The sequence below is a fragment of the Procambarus clarkii genome, chromosome 8, assembly GCF_040958095.1.
Source record: "Procambarus clarkii isolate CNS0578487 chromosome 8, FALCON_Pclarkii_2.0, whole genome shotgun sequence".
NCBI classification, from domain to species: Eukaryota; Metazoa; Arthropoda; class Malacostraca; order Decapoda; family Cambaridae; genus Procambarus; species Procambarus clarkii.
This window is the reverse complement of record NC_091157.1, coordinates 52,422,129-52,428,998: the sequence shown is the minus strand read 5'-3', so window position 1 is coordinate 52,428,998 and position 6,870 is coordinate 52,422,129.

The following is a 6,870-nucleotide window of genomic DNA, read 5'->3' as shown; positions in this document are numbered from 1 at the left end:
AACCCTGTTACTGAACCAGTATTTACCCAAGTCTTTTCTAAATCTAAACTTATCCAATTTATACCCATTGTTTCGTGTTCTGTCTTGTGTTGATATTTTTAATACCCTCTTAATATCCCCCTGTTATGTCCATTCATCCACTAGTAAACCTCTATCATGTCACCCTTAACTCTTCGCCTTTCCAGTGAATGCAACTTAAGCTTTGTTAATCTTTCTTCATATGAAAGATTTCTAATTTGGGGAATTAACTTAGTCATTCGACGTTGGACACGTTCAAGTGAATTTATATCCATTCTATAATACGGCGACCAAAACTGAACTGCATAATCTAAATGGGGCCTAACCAGAGCAAGACATAGCTTAAGAACCACACCAGGTGTCTTGTTACTAACGCTTCGATTAATAAATCCCAGTGTCCTATTCGCCTTATTACGAACATCCCTGGTAACTGTTAGACTAGTCAAACTGTCCTCGTCCCCACCCATATAGACTTGTTCGGCAGAAGGCATAGAGTTAAGTTCTTCTTTAGTAAATACAGAGATAACATATTGATTAAAAATACTACTCATCTCTTCGTCATTATCCGTTATCTTGATTGATGATGATTAAGCCGTCCAAAAGGTGGCACGGGCATGAATAGCCCGTGAGTGGTGGCCCTTTTGAGCCATTACCAGTATCAAGAGCTGATTCTGGAGATCTGTGGAGGTGCGAGGGCACCCTGCGTGACGGGAGATGCCTCCCGTGTTCCGTTATCTGATGATTGATAAAGATTAAGCCACCCAAGAGGTGGCACGGGCATGAATAGCCCGTAAGTGGTACAATTTTTTTTTTCTTTTCTCAGTATTCTGAGGTTGCATTTAAGGGGGTCTAATCACGGGAAATAAAAAAAATTCCGATTTTTTTGAAAATTTAATCATAGAATGGTTATAGAAGGGGCTGCAACTGGTCCAAGTTTCAGCATCACACCCTAAATAGAAATGGAGAAAAAAAATACAGAACATATTATGCAACGAATTTTCAACATTTTCCAAAAATTTCAGGGAACACATGTGTCAACTAAAATCATTTCTATAACACTCAGATATCACATTAGCATGTAATAAAGGATTTCAAATAGGGGTTTTAGCCAAAAAGCGTTTAGTGCAATAATACAATTATTCAAAGTCCCCCTTGCAAAATTATGCAATATATGATGGTAAATAATATTTATAAAATCAATAAATAGACTTTGCACTACAATGTTATTTGACATTGTAGAAGCAGAAACTCTACATATAAGGTGTAATTTGCATGTAAATTGATTAATAAATGAAACCTGTGAAACACCTTGAAGTTGTAAATTACTTACCTGAGTAAAATAAGATCAAAGTTTGGCCACCTGTAGCCGAGCTTGACGTCGACCAATTTCGTTCATAATTGGCACCCTTGCAGATAGGCATCCGTTCAGCAAGGTGTGTAAGTTCCATGCATATCCCCTGATAACAAGCGGAAAAAAATTGGGGAAAAAAAATGCAAATATATATATATAATCTTTAGACAACACCCACCAGTGGGCCTCGAACCCAGAAAGCACAACTACCTTCCAGTAGCTGCCATAACTAGCACGCCTTAACCCACTACACCATCAGACCCTTAGTTACGGCAGCTACTGGAAGGTAGTTGTGCTTTCTGGGTTCGAGGCCCACTGGTGGGTGTTGTCCAAAGATTGTTAATCTTCACTTGTGGTTTATGCAAGTATAGGCATATATATATATATATATATATATATATATATATATATATATATATATATATATACCCACCTCAAGACTCCGCTCCAATATAGAAGCATCAAGAAATATGGACCAATAGGCTTTCTACAAACACTTCTATTCAAATACCCATTGTTTCATGTTCTGTCTTGTGTTGATGAAATTAATACCCTATTAATACCACCTCTTGTTCTGTCTTGTGTTGATGAAATTAATACCCTATTAATGCCACCTCACCCCATCCACCTCACTCAAGTGTAGATATAAAATCGGAGATGCGTAAGTTCTATTCAGTTGTGTATTTTTAAACTAAAGTCTTTGAAAATGTAATAAGTTTTACGAAACGCGCTCGTGTCGCGTCAGACTAAAAATAAAAATGAATTTTGGAGAATTGATTTTTGATTTCCCTCCAACAGTGAAAAGAAATGTACGAAAGATTGAGAAAATTCGTGTTAGAATTATTAATCTTACTTTTTCGGTCATATTTAATATATATATATATATATATATATATATATATATATATATATATATATATATATATATATATATATATATATATATATATATATATATATATATATATATATATATATATATATATATATATATATATATATATATATATATATATATATATATATATATATAAGCCTATACTTGCATAAACCACAAGTGAAGATTAATAATCTTTGGACAACACCCACCAGTGGGACTCGAACCCAGAAAGCACAACTACCTTCCAGTAGCTGCCATAACTAGTATGCTTTAACCCACTACACCATCAGACCCTACAAAAGAAGTAGAGACTTCGAGATATATATACATCTCAAATATCTCCACTTCCCGAGGGCACCAGATGAGTGTGAGGTTAGTCTGCATTTTTCGTCAAGCCACTGTCAATGTGAGAGAACTCGTGTCCAGCTTATAAGCCTATACTTGTATAAACCACAAGTGAAGATTAATAATCTTTGGACAACACCCACCAGTGGGACTCGAACCCAGAAAGCACAACTACCTTCCAGTAGCTGCCATAACTAGTATGCTTTAACCCACTACACCATCAGACCCTACAAAAGAAGTAGAGACTTCGAGATATATATACATCTCAAATATCTCCACTTCCCGAGGGCACCAGATGAGTGTGAGGTTAGTCTGCATTTTTCGTCAAGCCACTGTCAATGTGAGAGAACTCGTGTCCAGCTTATAAGCCTATACTTGCATAAACCACAAGTGAAGATTAATAATCTTTGGACAACACCCACCAGTGGGACTTGAACCCAGAAAGCACCACTACCTTCCAGTAGCTGCCATAACTAGTATGCTTTAACCCACTACACCATCAGACCCTACAAAAGAAGTAGAGACTTCGAGATATATATACATCTCAAATATCTCCACTTCCCGAGGGCACCAGATGAGTGTGAGGTTAGTCTGCATTTTTCGTCAAGCCACTGTCAATGTGAGAGAACTCGTGTCCAGCTTATAAGCCTATACTTGCATAAACCACAAGTGAAGATTAATAATCTTTGGACAACACCCACCAGTGGGACTCGAACCCAGAAAGCACAACTACCTTCCAGTAGCTGCCATAACTAGTATGCTTTAACCCACTACACCATCAGACCCTACAAAAGAAGTAGAGACTTCGAGATATATATACATCTCAAATATCTCCACTTCCCGAGGGCACCAGATGAGTGTGAGGTTAGTCTGCATTTTTCGTCAAGCCACTGTCAATGTGAGAGAACTCGTGTCCAGCTTATTAGCATATACTTGCATAAACCACAAGTGAAGATTAATAATCTTTGGACAACACCCACCAGTGGGACTCGAACCCAGAAAGCACAACTACCTTCCAGTAGCTGCCATAACTAGTATGCTTTAACCCACTACACCATCAGACCCTACAAAAGAAGTAGAGACTTCGAGATACATATACATCTCAAATATCTCCACTTCCCAAGGGCACCAGATGAGTGTGAGGTTAGTCTGCATTTTTCGTCAAGCCACTGTCAATGTGAGAGAACTCGTGTCCAGCTTATAAGCCTATACTTGCATAAACCACAAGTGAAGATTAATAATCTTTGGACAACACCCACCAGTGGGACTCGAACCCAGAAAGCACAACTACCTTCCAGTAGCTGCCATAACTAGTATGCTTTAACCCACTACACCATCAGACCCTACAAAAGAAGTAGAGACTTCGAGATATATATACATCTCAAATATCTCCACTTCCCGAGGGCACCAGATGAGTGTGAGGTTAGTCTGCATTTTTCGTCAAGCCACTGTCAATGTGAGAGAACTCGTGTCCAGCTTACAAGCCTATACTTGCATAAACCACAAGTGAAGATTAATAATCTTTGGACAACACCCACCAGTGGGACTCGAACCCAGAAAGCACCACTACCTTCCAGTAGCTGCCATAACTAGTATTCTTTAACCCACTACACCATCAGACCCTACAAAAGAAGTAGAGACTTCGAGATATTTATACATCTCAAATATCTCCACTTCCCGAGGGCACCAGACGAGTGTCAGGTTAGTCTGCATTTTTCGTCAAGCCACTGTCAATATGAGAGAACTCGTGTCCAGCTAATAAGCCTATACTTGCATAAACCACAAGTGAAGATTAATAATCTTTGGACAACACCCACCAGTGGGACTCGAACCCAGAAAGCACAACTACCTTCCAGTAGCTGCCATAACTAGTATGCTTTAACCCACTACACCATCAGACCCTACAAAAGAAGTAGAGACTTCGAGATATATATACATCTCAAATATCTCCACTTCCCGAGGGCACCAGATGAGTGTGAAGTTAGTCTGCATTTTTCGTCAAGCCACTGTCAATGTGAGAGAACTCGTGTCCAGCTTATAAGCCTATACTTGCATAACCCACAAGTGAAGATTAATAATCTTTGGACAACACCCACCAGTGGGACTCGAACCCAGAAAGCACAATTACCTTCAAGTAGCTGCCATAACTAGTATGCTTTAACCCACTACACCATCAGACCCTACAAAAGAAGTAGAGATTTCGAGATATATATACATCTCAAATATCTCCACTTCCCGAGGGCACCAGATGAGTGTGAGGTTAGTCTGCATTTTTTCGTCAAGCCACTGTCAATGTGAGAGAACTCGTGTCCAGCTTATAAGCCTATACTTGCATAAACCACAAGTGAAGATTAATAATCTTTGGACAACACCCACCAGTGGGATTCGAACCCAGAAAGCACAACTACCTTCCAGTAGCTGCCATAACTAGTATGCTTTAACCCACTACACCATCAGACCCTACAAAAGAAGTAGAGACTTCGAGATATATATACATCTCAAATATCTCCACTTCCCGAGGGCACCAGATGAGTGTGAGGTTAGTCTGCATTTTTCGTCAAGCCACTGTCAATGTGAGAGAACTCGTGTCCAGCTTATAAGCCTATACTTGCATAAACCACAAGTGAAGATTAATAATCTTTGGACAACACCCACCAGTGGGATGTAACGACCGCTTCCCTCTGTAATAACCGCGGCCTCTATTGTAATAACCCAATGTTCCCCAGTATTAATCCTGTTATCTTGTGATCTCTCATAATCGTACTATACGCTCTCTATTGTAATTCTCCGTCTTTCTTCACTCAATACCCCAGCTTAACACTGTTACAGTCCAGCATGACCCCTCACTGGACTGCCACGTATGTAAGAGGAATATTAAATGAGGAAGATACACCAAGGACAAGGGTTATTAGTTTAAAAAAAACAATAACAAAACACATTTACACTGCCACCACCTTCCTGACCAACCATACCTGAATGTGTCAATCACCGATCCCCCAGGAAGGCAAGGAATCAGTAACCATGGGACTCCGGGTAATATGAATTTCAGAATAAATTTTGGAAAATTAGTTTGTATGGAGCCCAGACACCTGCGAGCAATGTTTACAAAACTGATAATTTATGTTCAAGCCTGTCTCCTCTAAGATAGGAGTAGGGACATTTGACTCTGCCTGGTATGGGGAAGGCCGCTGCTGAGAGGGACAGAGAGGGATGAGAGGGGGTGGAGAGGGAAATATCTGAGTGGGAGAAGCCAAGGTATCCACGACCACCCTACCCTCAGGTCAACCTCTTGACCCTGACAAATGGGCGACAGGGGGGGGGGGGGAAGAGGAGGAGACGAATGACGGCCAAGGGGAGGGGAGAGGGAGAGGGAGAAGGAAAGGAGGGAAGAAGGGGAGGGAAAAGAGGGGAGAAGGGAGAACCAATGATCTGAGCCCCAGATCATTACAACTCCCCCTCCTCGGAAAATTAAGAAATTTGTGTGTAAAGCAAGTTACACACACTTTTCTTATCCAGAAATCCTGCCCTACCCTAACCATTAACTCCAAAAACAACATTTTTAACCCAACACTATTTTCAACCAATGCCTCAAAACAAAAGAAATTATCGAATCCTAACTAATTCCATCCAATACTCCAACAACCCTAATGGCACACCCAAAAGGTGTGCTCCAGCATGTATTTATACCTATCAACACAACAGTAATAATACATAAAACATAAGGACAGAGACCGTCCCTATAATCCTGACTATCCAACTTGGATGCAGCCCCGTACCCTTCCAACTACCTGGAAGACAAAATATCCTATACCTGTCTTGATATAGTAACAAATAACTGGAGAAATCCCAACCTAACAATTACTAACTAGCTAAAATCAGCTGATAGCCTTCAGCTATCCCAGTATTCCACCCGGAATAAAGATCAAACACATCACACAAAACATTAAATAAAAAAAATCAATGTCATTAAAAAAATTTAACAAAATTATAAAATTATATCAACATGGAAGAACACTACCTCTCAGGGACCTAGTGTTCCACTCCACACCTGTGGCAACTGTCCACCACAGCGCATCCCAATCTTAAAATCTAAAGAAAATACACAGAAATATTTTTATTATTAAAAAAAAATTCAATGTCCACAGACATGTCCCTTAACCAACAACAACACTCTGGATATAAGTTCCTCCAACTCCTAATATCCCAGAGTTCATATTCAAGTCCACAACAACAGCGGGTGAACACATTTGTCAGACTGTGTACCACACCCTTATTG